The sequence below is a fragment of the Hippocampus comes genome, unplaced genomic scaffold, assembly GCF_001891065.2.
Source record: "Hippocampus comes isolate QL1 unplaced genomic scaffold, H_comes_QL1_v1.1 scaffold4, whole genome shotgun sequence".
Lineage (NCBI taxonomy): Eukaryota > Metazoa > Chordata > Actinopteri > Syngnathiformes > Syngnathidae > Hippocampus > Hippocampus comes.
The window spans coordinates 165,029-180,047 of NW_017805380.1; the positions used below are offsets into that span (position 1 = coordinate 165,029).

Consider the following 15,019-nt stretch of genomic DNA (forward strand, 5'->3'; position numbering starts at 1 on the left):
TTATCCAGATCACGGCAAAATGTAAATTTAGCATATAAACCGCATGTAGCATGTTGAAATAATTCAAATTCTGTCATCCCCAATCCAGTTTCAATAACTTTGTGTGCACAGTCCAGGATTTCGATTTGCAGCCAAATGTAATACTGATGAAGAGAACATATTTCTTAGTCGTTTAATTGAAATCGAAAAAACCTTTAAGGTTTATACGGATGCCATCATTCCAACCAAATGAATGCAGATCTGCTTCGTGAGGAACATGGCGGGATGTCCTTTTTCCCGATGTACTTGAAGGACATTTGGAGATGCGACATTTACATTCCTCTCTTACAACTCTCAGTCCCATATTGTATTAACCCTTGTAACCTCCCACAATGCTTTTTCTCCCACTCTCGTCCATGCTTGTGGAGGTTGTCTGTCTCCTCTGAGAGGCGAGCAGCGGACAAAACATCGCCGTGATTGAAACTCTGTGTTTGCCGCACGCACACATCCATGTACCGACACAAAGAAATTTCGGGGTGGGGCACGCGCGTCGTAATGCTTGTCGCGGCCCGAATCATTAATGCAGCCTCACAGAGCCGGCCGGGCTTGATCCAATGTGGAGCTCAGCACACATGTCTTCAATTGAATGTACATGTGTGTCATCGCCTTCCACTTCGTCCTTTGCCGGGAGACATTTGAGTCAATATGTTTGTTTTTGTGACATTCAAAGTAGCGATAAAGAATGTTTGATTGAAAGGTCCTATCGACAGATTGGAGTCCACCGGAACAAGTTGCTATCGTTCAAGAGTTCCGCTTTTCAAACTCCGGGGAGGTTTTGTTTGTAGGTAAATATTTGGAAGTACGTTGGCGTTCGGCGTTATGTTTCTGCGCATGCGAACTGAAGAACAACAGTCGAAACTAATGTTTCGGACAGTTTTCATAACCCCCCGCTAGTTATGTTGCTTAGCTGTACTTACATGTTCACAATCGCAGTTTTTACTGGTCGCACACCACTCTGCATGTTGCTTGCTAAACTGTGACGTTAGCTTAACTGTCTTTGCGGGTTTTGGACCGACCGAATGAAGACAGACGTCGGTCGTTGTTCTTTCTTCTTTGTGTGAGTTGCAAACAATTCCGTTTGTTAACGTCATTGACGAGATAAGCTATTAATTCAAATGAACGAGCTGGTCAAAAACTAAAGTGAAGTATTCGTAGTGGACTACCAGATTTGGTATTTTAATGGAAACCATGCCCAACTTATATCAAATGAATGAGTGTAAGTCAATATAAAGTGCATGAAAATAAATAATATAAGGCACACATGCTGTATCTGCAATCAGAACATTTCTGTCATGAGGTCGTGTTTTATTTTACAAATCTCATGTATGTAAAATAGTAGAACACTTTTTCTTGGAAAAAATATCACCCTAAGTAATTCTATAATTATCCAAATGATAGTTTTGTTTTTTGGAGTTGTGTTAAAAATAGATTTGATTTGTCAAGTAAAGGCGATCAAACAAGAGGGGGTGGGGTGAATCGAAGAGAAAGTGAGGTGAACAAAATGGAGGCGCTGAGGACATCACGGTAGAATAGATCGCATGTTGGTGCTGTGAGGGATGAGAAGAGAAATGCAATCAGGACCCAGACAGAAGTGTAACAGAACCATTTGTTTGCGGTCGTAATGGAGAGGAGATCCTTCGGCCCAGGTGATAAGTTTTGCTCGGTCGAGGCCTGACCGGACCGCTCGAGTCAGACTGTGAAAAACACTCAAGGAGACAAATATGTGGCGCAGCTGGAGAAGAAACATGAAGCAAACGGGGAAAAAAGTCTTTTATCCAGACGCGTTAAGTCCTCGAAGCTCACAAATAGTCAAGTGCTTCAAAACAGTCAGCCGCAGCGCAAACTCCTCATCAATACTTTATGATTATAAAACAATACATTTTCCACCGATATATATATATGAAGATGTTTTTATATAATTGAGGAAGGACGACTCACGCCAGGGCTAGAGGGTGGCACTCGCCCCTCCCCCCCAAAAGTCAGAAAAGCCGAAATAGTGTTGAAGCGCTTTAGCTCCACAATTGACATAGTTCTAATTCTTTTCATGTTTCCAACAACTATCTTAAAATATGTATAAAATATTTTTTTAAAAAAAATTCTTAATGCTGCTCATGTGTTGTGCTTTTTTGGGGGGGCTTTGTATTGATTTTTTTCTTTTTTTTTTGCAAGACGGATTGAACAAGAAGAGACCGCTTTATAGCAATTAAAAATACAGCTTGAAACAAGCGCTTTTTTCATTTTATTTGGAAAACTAAGAGCAGGAGATTGAGGACAGATTACACAGATTACAATGGCTGGGTCTGGAACATTTCGCCAGTGATATTGGGGATTTACTCAATTTGATATTGTGCGTTACCAGCATTTGGTGCTATAACACTTGTGTTGGAAGACATTTGAGAAGACTGAAAAGTCACTGTGTATTGGAATTTGGGATATGGGAAACAGCTTTAAATTAAAAGAAAAAGGACTTCCCCTTTACTGTGCCTCTGTGGGGAATCGCTTTATGGACTCTCATCAGTACTGCCATTGTTAAAACCACAGCTGGTGTCGCTGGGAAGAGACGGCGAAAAGGAGCGGAAGTTCAGGCGTGCAGGTCAGAAATGGAGGAGAGGGAGGACACGAGATGAGGGGAAACTGACCTGGAGCTGCAGCGCACGCTGGCCAGAGATGGAGGAGAGGATCAAGGCAGGAAGATGACGGAAAGAGAACAAGATGGAAGAGTGGGAGGTCGTGAAAAGATGGGGTAAGATGACACTGGTTTGACCCTCCGGACATTGTGTGTGTGTGTATATGTGTGTGTGCGTGTGTGTACATAGGAGTCCAACAACTCTGGTGAGGGAACGTCATAGCAAGTGTGTTTACTTGCAACGTGAACAAGCTGTGCTTTATTTACCAGGCAGGGTCAGGATAACACCACCACGCACAAACAAGTCCATCCGTCACACATTGAAGAAAATCTCTGATCTTCACCCCTCGTCCACAAAATCAATGAGCAAAACAGGCCGACCGCATGATTCGACCGAGTGGCTTTGAAAATATTCAACTAAAGCCGCCACGCATTTGGAGAAGCTGGAGAAAAGGATTTAAACAACAATGGAGAAATAACCCTTTGAATATTTGGTCTAAAAATGAAATCAGGCACAATACCTTGGATCTATAATGTTTGCTTTTTTGGTTAAAGTTTTTTGGGTTTTTTTTTGATCGAGCCATGTGGAATACATTGATGTAGTCCACACACAAAAAAGAAAAAAAATACAAGACGAGGATTAAAGATGTGACACTGTGTAAAAAAATTCAATGTTCATTTTCCAAACCTATAATTAATTTCAATTATGCGTGGGTTTTCTCCGGGTACTCCGATTTCCTCCCACATTCCAGAAACATGCACGGCAGGCTGATTGAACACTTGAAATTATCCCGATGTGTGAGTGTGAGCACGGATGGTTGTTTGTCTCTGTGTACCCCGCGATTGGATGGCAACCGGTTCAGGGGGTGACCCACCATTAAAAGATTGGTTTTCACTTAACAAAAATAAATGTGTAATGTAATAATCTAAATCACGAGACAAAAAAATATAATGCAGGTGCAAAAAAAAAAAAACTCTAAACCTTCCAAAATCAAACACGAATGTATTGGGATTTTTTTGGGGGGGTGGGTGGGGGGCGATGAGTCATACACCATCGTTAGTTGGAGGTGTCACCAAATCCTTTATTGGACCTAATTCCCAATTGTGTTTTTTTATTTGCCATTACGATAGGAGAAAATCAATTTTAGTGTTCTAAAATGCAAAATTTCGAACATTCTGCACCGTAGGTGTATTCGGTAAAGAGTTGGCGAACGCAGCAAGAGTCAAAGAAGCGGCCAATCCATCAAGACAATGCAGCAAGCTATCGACCATTGTTTGATTAATGACGGCGACTGTCTAGGCTGCAATCGGCTCTCATCTGCCTCTGATGTGGCGTCGTCGCCCATCTGTCTGCTCCAATTTGGGGTATCGCAACATCGAGCTAACCGCAACCTGCATATGGCCGCTAAAGATCCGCTCTGCCCTTGTTCCTCTGTATAAAAATACTTGGATTCATAATTATAACATCATCGTTCATAACGCCTCCGAAGAACGTCTGTCTTAGGGGGAAGTTGAGCGGGATGAAGGATGAGTATCGGGCTGATCTGAGGGCGCAATGTTGTTCGTCTAAAACTACTCAATCATCTTGTCTTAACACTTCCCGTATGGTGACTGGACGCAAGCCAAAACAGGTCTTTAATTCGAACCAGTTGCGTTCTTTCCACGCCAGTCTTATGTTTCCCTTTTGGTTGTACTCTTATGCTCATTTATTCTTGAAGTAGCGCACTGAATTTGTTCATCTTCTTGGACTTTTTATTCTGTTTTTGTAATGTACAGTATATAGTGTTAGTCCTCCCATACACTTTAAACACATGTAACCTTACCTAAAAGTACTAAAACACATTTCTAAAAGTATATCTTAGTACCTGTTCTCACTCTACTACTGTCAAGATACTGCGCGGGAGACTATTGTATAACATCACTTAAAGGAAATGAAAGGAAGACTCCCGCTCACACAGTTTTCCAAATAAAAGCAAAGAAAGTGAAAGTTTGTACATTTAAACACCAAAATGTTCAATCAAAGCAGTTAATTTTGCCAGCTGTACGTCGTTTAACTTATTGCTAAAATGAAATGTGAAATACAACAGACAGGCTAATGGAAATTAGCATTGATGATACCGATATAATAAGCGTTCAAACCGCTACTGTAACACACACGGTAGTAGCGACACACAAGGAAGGAGTTTATCTCTGTGCTGTAAAAAAAAATAAAAAATAAATAAATAATTGTTTAAAATAAGCAAAATTGTGGAAGTGCGAATGATGAACTGCCGTATAGCATGTGTAGCATCTCACTTGGTAACATTCTTAACTGTCAAAGTGAATAAGCCTTTTGTCACAAGTTCGTGCACGAGGACTCAAAGTTTTTGTCTGACGGTTTTCCCTGTTTTCCCACAAAATCTCAAACTGCAAACACTCCCCTACAGGTTGTATGTGTGGATATTTGTCTGTATAAACGTCCCACTTTCCCATCTGTCACGTGAGCCAAGGGGGAGTAAACAAAGTAATCCTGTAAATTCGTATCTTTGTTTGTTTAGCTTATGAAAAATGATGAAGGGGCTCAGCTGCAAGAACTAATTTGAAACAACGCCAGGAGCTCGACGGGCTAACTACTAAAAGTTTAGACTGTCCTAATATAGATTTCCACTCGGAGGCTAGGTCGTAATTGCAGGTAGCGAGAACAGCCTGCCTCGTTGTTGTTGTGCAAGGGACAGACGCCATCTGGCAGCTGTAATATTTATGAGCACAGCAAAGCAGGAAGTCAGGTGAAAGTTAAAGGAAGGCACAAGAGAAGAAGGTGACCGGTTCAGCGGGGCCACCTTGCAAGGTGCGCCCGCAGTTCTTCCACTTTGCAACACTGACACCGTCATAAAACTTTGATTTACTCTAATTGCTTTCAAGGGCAAGACCCCTTACGCCTCCTAAATACTTGTCGTGGGCTTTTGGGGTTGCACGACTCGTTGAGAGCAACGCGTGACTATGCCGTCCGTGCTCTTGTCAGTCCCAAGTGAAACCACTCAAACCAACCCAAGCTGGTCTGCGGAGCACAATGGACCACGTAGAAGATGCCAAACAATTTTAAATGTACATGTTTACTTCATTTGCTTTGCCGAGATGAACGGTTACAATTAGAGCTCGGATATATTCCTGCATGTGTGACATTTTCAGTGAGAGATAGACTAGATTCCACCAGTGGTGGGCAAACTACGGCCCGCGGGCCACATCCGGCCCGTTGGTCTCTTTAATCCGGCCCGCCGAAGGTTGGTACACAATTATTCAATGTGAATTATTGCATTCATTTCCTTTGGACTTGTAATGACAGGTGGATCTATTTTATGTCAAAGTGTTAAATTTCTAAATGACGATTAGTATCCCTGGCCATTGCACCGAAATTTTACATGCCGCCGTTTCTATGTTTACCTCCGCTTTCCAGCATAATGACTCGTTTGGCTTGAGCGGGGGGGATCGCAGTGAATCATGGGTATTTTCACTCCCTTGTTCAAACCGTCTGATGCCCGCCCCTCGCCTCTGGTGAGTCGATGCCCGTCCGTCTCGCTCCACTTACGCCCCGTCGCCACTGCCCCACCGCCGCCGCCGTTGTCCCGGCGCCGCCAAAGCTGACCCGCTGCTAATTGGCATCACTGTTGCTTTCTGAAAGATGACTTCTAACATTCTCATAAAGCATAATCTTGGTAAATTCGTTCTGATGCAGTCCAGTCGGGGTTTTGTTTGGCAAGGTGATTCTGCTCATGTGATCATCTGGAACAAATCACAATGAGTTTTGGCACTTGTCCCTGAACTCACCACTCACCCCGGCCGGCCAAGCCTGAGCTCACTGAACATGCATTAACGTGCATGGCCGCCGCCAGCAGTACGAGGCCTGGACTCTGATGGTTGTCCTTCCCAGACTTACATTGAGCATATGCGGATGGACAGACATACACAATAAATTGTTGGCGTCGACATTTGCTGACATAAGATTTGTGATTCTGATATTTTGATGTTTCTCAACTCAAAACGTTTTCAATTCATTCAGCCTTGATCCGCTTTGTGCGCATGGATGCGCCTTCCCACAAGAACAGCCTTGGCCTGTTGTATTTTTAGTACAGCGGCGTAGTGAGCCGACACATTCAGAACACAAAATTGACTGCGGTTCAATTAACTACCTCGAGATGTAGGAGAGGAGAAGCTGCCAGCTAAGGGAACGCAATACTACACCACTGCAAACTGTGCATTATTGTCAATCAACCTCGACAGTTGTTGTCTTTATAAACGCATGTTTGATACCGTTGTCTTCCGGGATCTCATTAGAATGTGCCGGCAGACGCATCTAAGCATCCGATGAGTCTGTTTTGGCGATGTGTTCATATGCTACAAGTCGAGTGGATGACGTGTTGCATCCACAAGTGAAAAGGTTTTTTGTTTTTTTTTTTCTCTTCCACAATCGTGGGCTCTGCTTCTGCGCGTGGATAAGTTTCCAACTTTCCAGAACACATTGTGTGTTTGATTCCCCACTTAAGACAAGGTGTTGTCATTAGCATGTGTCGCTTATGAACTCGGTAAAAATGCAGCATATGGATGCTAATCGACGTTACCTGGTGCAAATGTGGGCGGGTGTCTGCAAGCGCAACAGTTTGTCGGTGGGTGTTTGTCAGTCTAACAAACAAAAGCCATTTAAGACCATCTGCCTTGTTCATGGGGGTGGGGAGTGGGGGTGCAGAATGGAGGAGATGCTTGGATGCGAACCTCGGAATCTATAGACATCTGTGTGTGTCTGTGTGTGTATTATGGAAGAGATGTCTCCATCTGTTCGTATTGTTTCACTCGTCGATTGCTCAACTTCCAGTACACTTGCATGCCAGCGCGTTGTGTTTTGTTGACGAGCACACATGCTTGCGCGCACGTACACGTGTATATACACACACGCGTGCGCTACAAATAATCCTTGGAATATCTTGGTGCATCTGTCTATGCAGGCGACAATCGATTGGTCTTTCGTTAGTTGGCAAAAGGTCCAATAAAGCCGCCGAGCCACTCGTTGCCATTCAAGCAACAAGATTAAGTCCTGATGTCCGGGTGGCATATCAGCTTTGTGTTTAACTAGACAGACTGAGTAGGTACATTTTTGAGTAACTTGAGAAAATATCATGATTTCAGTTTAGCATTTTGTAACATTTCTTTTTGGTGGTGTGGTGTGAGAGCTTTTTAAAATGTAAAATACGTGCCCTGAATGGAAGAAGAGAGGTTGAGAAACCCCGCCCTCGTGAACAAAGCAAGCTCCATGACTTGCAGGTACAAGAACCCGAAACCCGAACTATTCCCTTAATCCACTTTTCACCAAACCCTGACCCCAACCTACTCTATTCCCTCACCTACACTAACCCCTTCCTCTAACCCTGAACTAACACATCAAGTTAACCATAACCAAACCTCTCACACTTCACCATTAACTTATCCTCGTCCTATTCCAAACCGTAACACAAAACCCAAACCCAATTCCTCCTCCTATGCTAATGTAACCCTTTCAGGGACAGCGGTTACTAGAGTGGACAGCTATTCAAATGTTGTTTTCGCTTATATTCATTCATCTCAATGTCACATTTGTGCCTCGACTACTACAATGGACCCTTATGTGTGTTGCGATCCAAGGTAATTTTTTTTTTCATGCCTCAACACTAATAAAAACACTTGAGGAAAAAAAATCTGATGTAGGTTATCATCAGATTTATTTGTGCGTGAAAGGGTTAACACTCAACCCGATAGCATATTCCTAACCCAACTCAACCCTAACTTCAAGTCCCAAACCCTCGCCCTAATTTCACCCCCTTGCCCTATTCGCCCACTGGTGTCAAACTCATGGCCCGGGGGCCACATCTGGCCCGCCACATCATTTTAAGCAAATCAAAGATGTCAACTTTCATGATGCTTGCTAAAATTTCTACCACAATTTCAAATTCTCCTTTGTAATAAGAGTGATGCTGTAATCATTTTCTTGTTAGCAAACCCCTCATGACACTAACTTAAACAATAGGTGAATAAACTGTCATTTTTGACTTCTCTATATGGTTTCAATCATAACGTCCCTCCAAGGGAAACTGTAACTAAAATCTAGCCCGCGACAGAAATGAGTTTGACACCCCTGGTAGAGCCCATCGAACCTATCCCCGACCCCTGGACCTTTTTCCCTAACCCTAACTCAACCCTAACCCTTATCTTAACCTACAACGTCAACTTTACCCCATCTAAACCCCAAGTCCTAAAACTAACTCCTAACCTGAAACCCTCAGCCTGATCTAACCCCCTCACCATTGCCTTGATCAAACAACTGACCTCGAAACCATCCTAACTGTAGCATAAGCCATTCAAACACACTTTCAGTTAACTCAAACCTCAGAGGTTTTATGAATGGGCAAAAATGCCCCACTTACACGCCAATGTCTCATAGAAATTCTGACCAGAAACACTGGATGATATTCTACGATCAACGCTCCGTTTTCTTTCCTGGTGTTCCAATAGTTTTGCCTGGAAGTTGATTGTATAAAATTACACCGCACTCAATGTAAAATAATTCTGCAGGCGTTGTGCTGTTCCATCTGTGTGTGTGTGTGTGTGTGTGTGTGTGTGTGTGTGTGTGTGTGTGTGTGTGTGTGTGTGTGTGTGTGTGTAGTGGCCCACCGTTGGGCTTCTGGGACCTTAAAGACATAAAGCAGAGACGAGGGCGAAAGGTTAATAAACACACACATGCACCCTCACGCACTCATGCAGAAACATTAACACTCACCAGACACACACATTCAAAAGGCTTTTATTTTCCGGGCCTTTTGTTTCCCATTAGAATGAATTAATTGCCGCAAGCTTGCATGTGGACTTTTTTTTTTTTTTTTTGCATTGGATTTCAAGTTATGCTCAGGATATTCTTGCCTCTTTTTAAATAAATAGGGACACACCGAGGATTAAAACACAGCTCACGCACGCTAATATGACACATGTTTTGACCCCGGGGTTAACGCAGCACTATGAGAGTGGCCAGGGCCAAGAGTGGGGGCCCACTCGCTCTGCCTTTTTTCAGATTATTCAAATGAGCAAAGACATTTTTTTATTTTCCGTGGCTATTTAATTGAAATATGGAATAAACTGTTTCAAAGAATGATGCAGACGGAAACATTTTGCACCCACAGAGCAAGAAAGTCATCTCTCCAAGGGAGAGGGCGCTGCAAATGTACTGGATGACTTTTTGCCGGAGCTGCGATATAAAAGTGAAATGGTAGGCTACGTGGTTTATCAACAAGGCTTTCGTGTTTATTCAGCTTGGAGCAAACATTGCAGGCTTCCTAATAACACTTTGGGCTAGTTCCTGCTCAGCGTGTACAAGAGCGCTAACGTATGGCCCTCGAGCTAAATTGATGTCAACAGCTTCGCGCTCACTTGGGAGTCCATCTTAAGTTGCGTACAACACCATGTATGGAAATAAGCACTCCATTAGCATCAAATCGCATGCACTTATTTTCTCTCTGGTGGCAATTTGAGAGCCGCAATCAATCAAAAAGTCAGAGTTGCAGCGTGTGACGATGTCATAGAGTGGCTATGCCGACCCCCTCCCCGCCCCATCACACACTTTTTTAAAAATATCTATATTTTTTTGTAATCTCGTTATGCTTTATTGTCCATTACTGTTTATCTTAAGTGGCACCTACAGTAAGTGCTCGCGGCTATATCGTGTTGTGCTCATTTTCACAGTAGGTAACTTGGTCGTTTTGTTCCACGGCATTTCCTTGCTCGTGTTGCTCATGTATTTGATTTGCGATCCGTCAGATCAGAGACCCACACAAAATGAGAGGAACAAAATGGATTTGATACAGTATGTCGTCTTTCTTAAACGGGTGTAATTGAGTATATTTCCGGTCTTCTTCTGTGACACATTTGATCTACCTACCGTAGAGCTCGACAATAATATATAAACAACCCATTTTTGACTTTAAAGAGGAAGTCAACTCAAAAATGTGATATGCGGCCCAATGAGTCTAAAAATAGCATTTCTGATTAATAATGCGTTTGTGGAACATGAATTACATGTTGTGATTACATTTTTGAGTTGACTTCCCCTTTAACAATGAACATCCCCAACAAATCACATACAATGGAACCTTGAAAAGGGACATATTTTGAAAATTGGACTTTTGATTTGAGGTGGGGCTTTGGAATGGTCACCCACCCATTACGTGTGAAATCAATCCAGTAAATCCGCAGCTGTGTGTAGTGAGGTGCTCCATTTACTCACTTACGTTTTAGTTTAATTGTTGTCGTTTTAATGCAGCGTACTTTTTCCTTGTACTTTGTGAAGACAAATTGCTACTTTTAGTCTATCACATTGAGCCGCATTCCACTCGCTAGTTTAATTTCGATCTACAAAGAGATTTCCGCCTGAGGCGCTGTCCCATGACTCTGCACTAACCTCAACTCTCTTAATTGCAACGCTCCTCGATGCATTGAAAGTGACCTGAAAGTTGTTCTCGTGCCGCCATGTTCAGGAGAGTCTCAAGTGCATTGATGACCAGAAAGTGTGTGTGTGTGTTTGGCTCAACTCAGGGATGCTCGGTTTTAAAATTTCTTTCGAAAACAAATCAGAAGAATGACGCGTTTGTCTTCTTGGAGTACATTTCGTCTTCCTCCAATTCTCCGTTGATGTTTTTCCTTGTTAAACAGATTGAGGGGGGGGGGGGGGGTGGGGGCAAAAAGGCTGATACAAAATGTTCTGCTGCAATCTGAAAGCTAAACAGCCGGCCTTTACTTCCCCACTATGTCATGACATTCATGTGTGTCCTCTTCCACCAGCGACCCGCCGCTCGAGAAAGAGGCTCTCGGGTGTTGTGTGTGCTTGATTGGGCAGGCATGACCGACAGGACACATCACATCACATGCCTCTTTGCGGCGGATTAACAGGCAGCCCTGCGTTGAGATGGCGTTTATACCGACGCTCCTGCGGGGGCCAGCTTCATGTAGGCGAGGAGAAAATTCAATCACTGGCTAAAGGAAAAGAGCGTCATGAATGAAACGCCACTTAGGTTCCATTGCGGGGTTGGTTGCCTTTTTTTTTTTTTAAGCTGCCGAATGAATCGGACGAAAAAGAGCAAGAGGAGTCGGAGGGCAAGTTGCCATTCTGTTTCACTTTTGATCACATTTACTAGCAGTTATTCCCACGTGTCTATGATGGTGTTGACAGAAGCTGTTTAATTTCATCAAAAGTAATTTGCATCGACATGCGATGTTTTAGGTCACATTTTAACTATTTTGTCATACAAATTTAATGAAAACCAGGTAAATAAAGTGAAATGTGAACACAATAAGAATGCTCACTTACCTCAAACAATACAGCATATACAGTACTGATTTTTTTTTTTTTTTTTTTGCATACATTGTTACCGTACTTACCGTATTTTCCACACTAAAAGGCGCACTGGATTATGAGGCGCACCTTCAACGAATGGCCTATTTTGTAATTTTTTTTCATATACTGTATTGGCCGCACCGCATTACAAGATGCAATCTACAATGCATCCACTAGATGGAGCTATGCTCAAGGAAATGCCAACAGAGCGATCAGATGCCAGTAAAACGTATTTGATAAAGTTCACAGTTCACTTAACCAACAGCAAATTATAACATTGACTCATTAACGTTGAACTCTTGCCGTTCAACTGCGCCTTAAGTTTGGACTCTGCGTTGTCAGCATGTCTCGAGCAAGGAGCCATTTTGGGGTCGACATATTACCATAATAACCATACACAATGCGCATCGGATTTTAAGGCGCGCTGTGAGCTTTTAAGAAAATGAAAGGCTTTTAGGTTCTATTCCATTAGTGACCAACAAGTGGCATAGTGAAGCGTGGAAAGTCTGTCACGGAAATGCATGTGTGAGAAATGGGAACAACACACACTGACATATATGCACCCTCTCTTTTCATTTCTTGCCCATTTCCTCTCTTTACATTATGAGACTGTATATACCGTATGCCTCAGAATGCCCCCCCCCCAAAAAAAAGAACAGCAGGGGTTGCCGTTATTCCATTGCAACAAGTTGATTATGTGTGCGAAGGTCAATCGCCTGATGTGCGGCGGAGATTTTTCCACGGCTGTCCAGTTCAATCGTTTTCGTTTGCATCGCTCGGTGTGTGGCAGGCCTTAGGTTAATTGTTTCCCCAGGATTTTGGTCAAAGTCAAGAAATCGAGGATTGCTTTTGACTTTAAAGGTGATAATCATCTGGTAGAAATGATCTGAGGACGCCTGCATGTGCTTCAAATAGAACAGTGTTCTGTCAAACTCTCACGATCCTGTGTAGGGAGGGCGGGGCGGGCGCTAGAAAAGCGAACAGACGTCATTTTCAAGGCATATATGCACATCATGCGCACGATGTGGAGCGCTTCTCGCAATCCCCTGCGGTGAAAGACAACACTGAATGCGACGCGCCGAGGCCCGTGGGTACACGTTTGCGCTCGTGTTTCTTCCTCTTTTCTGTCACAGTCATGATGTGATTGACATCATTTAAACACGCGCCGCGTTCTGATGAAGACGCGTCACAGCTCGAGCTCGGCATATTGACAGTTTGAAAGAATACGCTTTCATTAAGGGACATATAGTGCTTGTAAAAATAAACAGGACTGACAATGAGATGAAACCTCAGGTTGTGTAGGGGGCGTCAAGGTGCGACGCCCCCACCCTGAAGACGACGGCTCACGCTTGCGAAGTCGAGCCTTCACACCTCTAATGTGATGCTGCCCACCCGTGCAAGGGTGAAACAACGATGATGAGGAGAAACACTTTTGTAGGACTCTTGACAAGTCGTATTGTTCGTGAGTGGCAAGTGTTAGCCTTCGGGGTCAGTGTGGGATTGAGTGGGTGGATGCACACTGTCTGGCTGGACGTCTCATAGTTTAAACTTCTATTACTTTAGTGGCATGCTTGCATTTTATTTTGGGTTATTCGCCAGTCGGATTCTGCTTCAGGATGAAAATTAAAGAATATGATCAGCACAGTGGAGGAGTGGTTAGCACGTCTGCCTCACCGTTGTGAGTTTTGAGTTTGAAAATCTGTTCCTGTCTTCCTGTGTGGAGTTGAGATGCTCTCCCTGTTTTCTCTTTGTACTTCTTATGCTTCTTGGACTATCCCCAAAACATACCTGCTGGTTCATTTAAGACACTGATGGTGTCGAACTCATGGCCTGGGGGCCAGATCTGGCCCGCCACATCATTTTATGTGGCCGGCGAAAGCAAATCCAAGATGTCAACTTCCATGATCCTTGCTAAAACCTGGACCAAAATTCATATTCTCATACGTAATAAATAAGACAACTATTGTCAGCAATTTCTTGTTACCAAACCCCTTGTGATTGTAACTTAAACAACAGTCTGGTTTAAGCTCGAGCTTAAACCGTTATTCTGGACTTCTTTGTATGGTTTCAGTCATAAGGGACCTCCAAGGGAAACGTTAACTAAAACGTAGCCCGTGATAAAAATGGGTTTGACACCCCTGATTTAAAACAAGACATTATCCATCGGAGTGAATGCAAATGAGAGTGTTTTTTTTAAAATTATTACTATTATTTATATGACCTTCGTAACGCCGATCAAATAGTATGTTTACACCGTCCTCGTTAATGTAGCTTGGCACTCAAACAGCCTGAACGCTACATAGATAGTCTTAGAGAGTTTAAAATATATTATCGTTGTTTAGTTAACGTCTGAATGTGAGCGTATGAAATGTACTGTAAGGCTGTGATATCTCTTCTCCTGTGACATAAAATCAATAACTTTTAAATAACCCTAAGTGTCGTTTTGGGCCCGAGGCATTGCAGCATTGTTCATTCAAGCCCGTGAGCATTTTAGGGGCTCGACAGAGAGTCGTTCATCCAAACATTCTCGACAGCCACCAACTCGTTGATATGAAATTGCATCTCAAAAGCTCGTTATCGACCGTTATGGTCTTTTGTCATTTATTTTCAGAGGCAAAAATCAAAATCTGGAACTTGGCCAGGCTGCTCTAACTCTATAAGCTGTGTCGGAAAAGGCTGATTCATTGGGTAGGACTTTATGGGGAGGAAAAAAAAAAAAGTATGAAGGCAGAAAAAATTAGTTCATTTGCATTTGTGATCTGCTGGGGATGGATAAATAGAACAGGAGCCATGGAGGTCAGCCGTGTGCATGCCTCGGATGGGCCTGCAGACACAAACCTGACAGGATGTCTGAAGTTGTGATAAATTGCCAGGGATACACACACACACACACACACACACACACACACACACACACACACACACACGCACACACACACACACACACACACACACACACACTCAAATAT

General features: G+C 43.1%; 2 long non-coding RNA genes across 5 annotated transcripts in view; one reads left to right on the top strand and one right to left on the bottom strand.

Moving 5' to 3' along the window:
• Positions 1 to 15,019, top strand: part of LOC109517498 (uncharacterized) — a 35,129-nt gene continuing 20,110 nt past the window's right edge. The window contains exons 1-3 of one of the 4 annotated variants that reach the window (XR_002168552.1): positions 189 to 824; positions 2,581 to 2,782; positions 11,498 to 11,975. This is a non-coding gene — a long non-coding RNA (uncharacterized LOC109517498). Of the gene's footprint in view, positions 825 to 2,580; positions 2,783 to 2,935; positions 3,019 to 11,497; positions 11,976 to 15,019 lie in introns of those variants that run through there. The other 3 variants (XR_002168550.1, XR_002168551.1, XR_002168553.1) reach the window with 3 other exon arrangements.
• LOC109517499 (uncharacterized) overlaps positions 13,985 to 15,019 on the bottom strand; it is a 17,965-nt gene continuing 16,930 nt past the window's right edge. The window contains exon 3 of the long non-coding RNA XR_002168554.1: positions 13,985 to 14,067. This is a non-coding gene — a long non-coding RNA (uncharacterized LOC109517499). The remainder of the gene's footprint in view (positions 14,068 to 15,019) is intronic.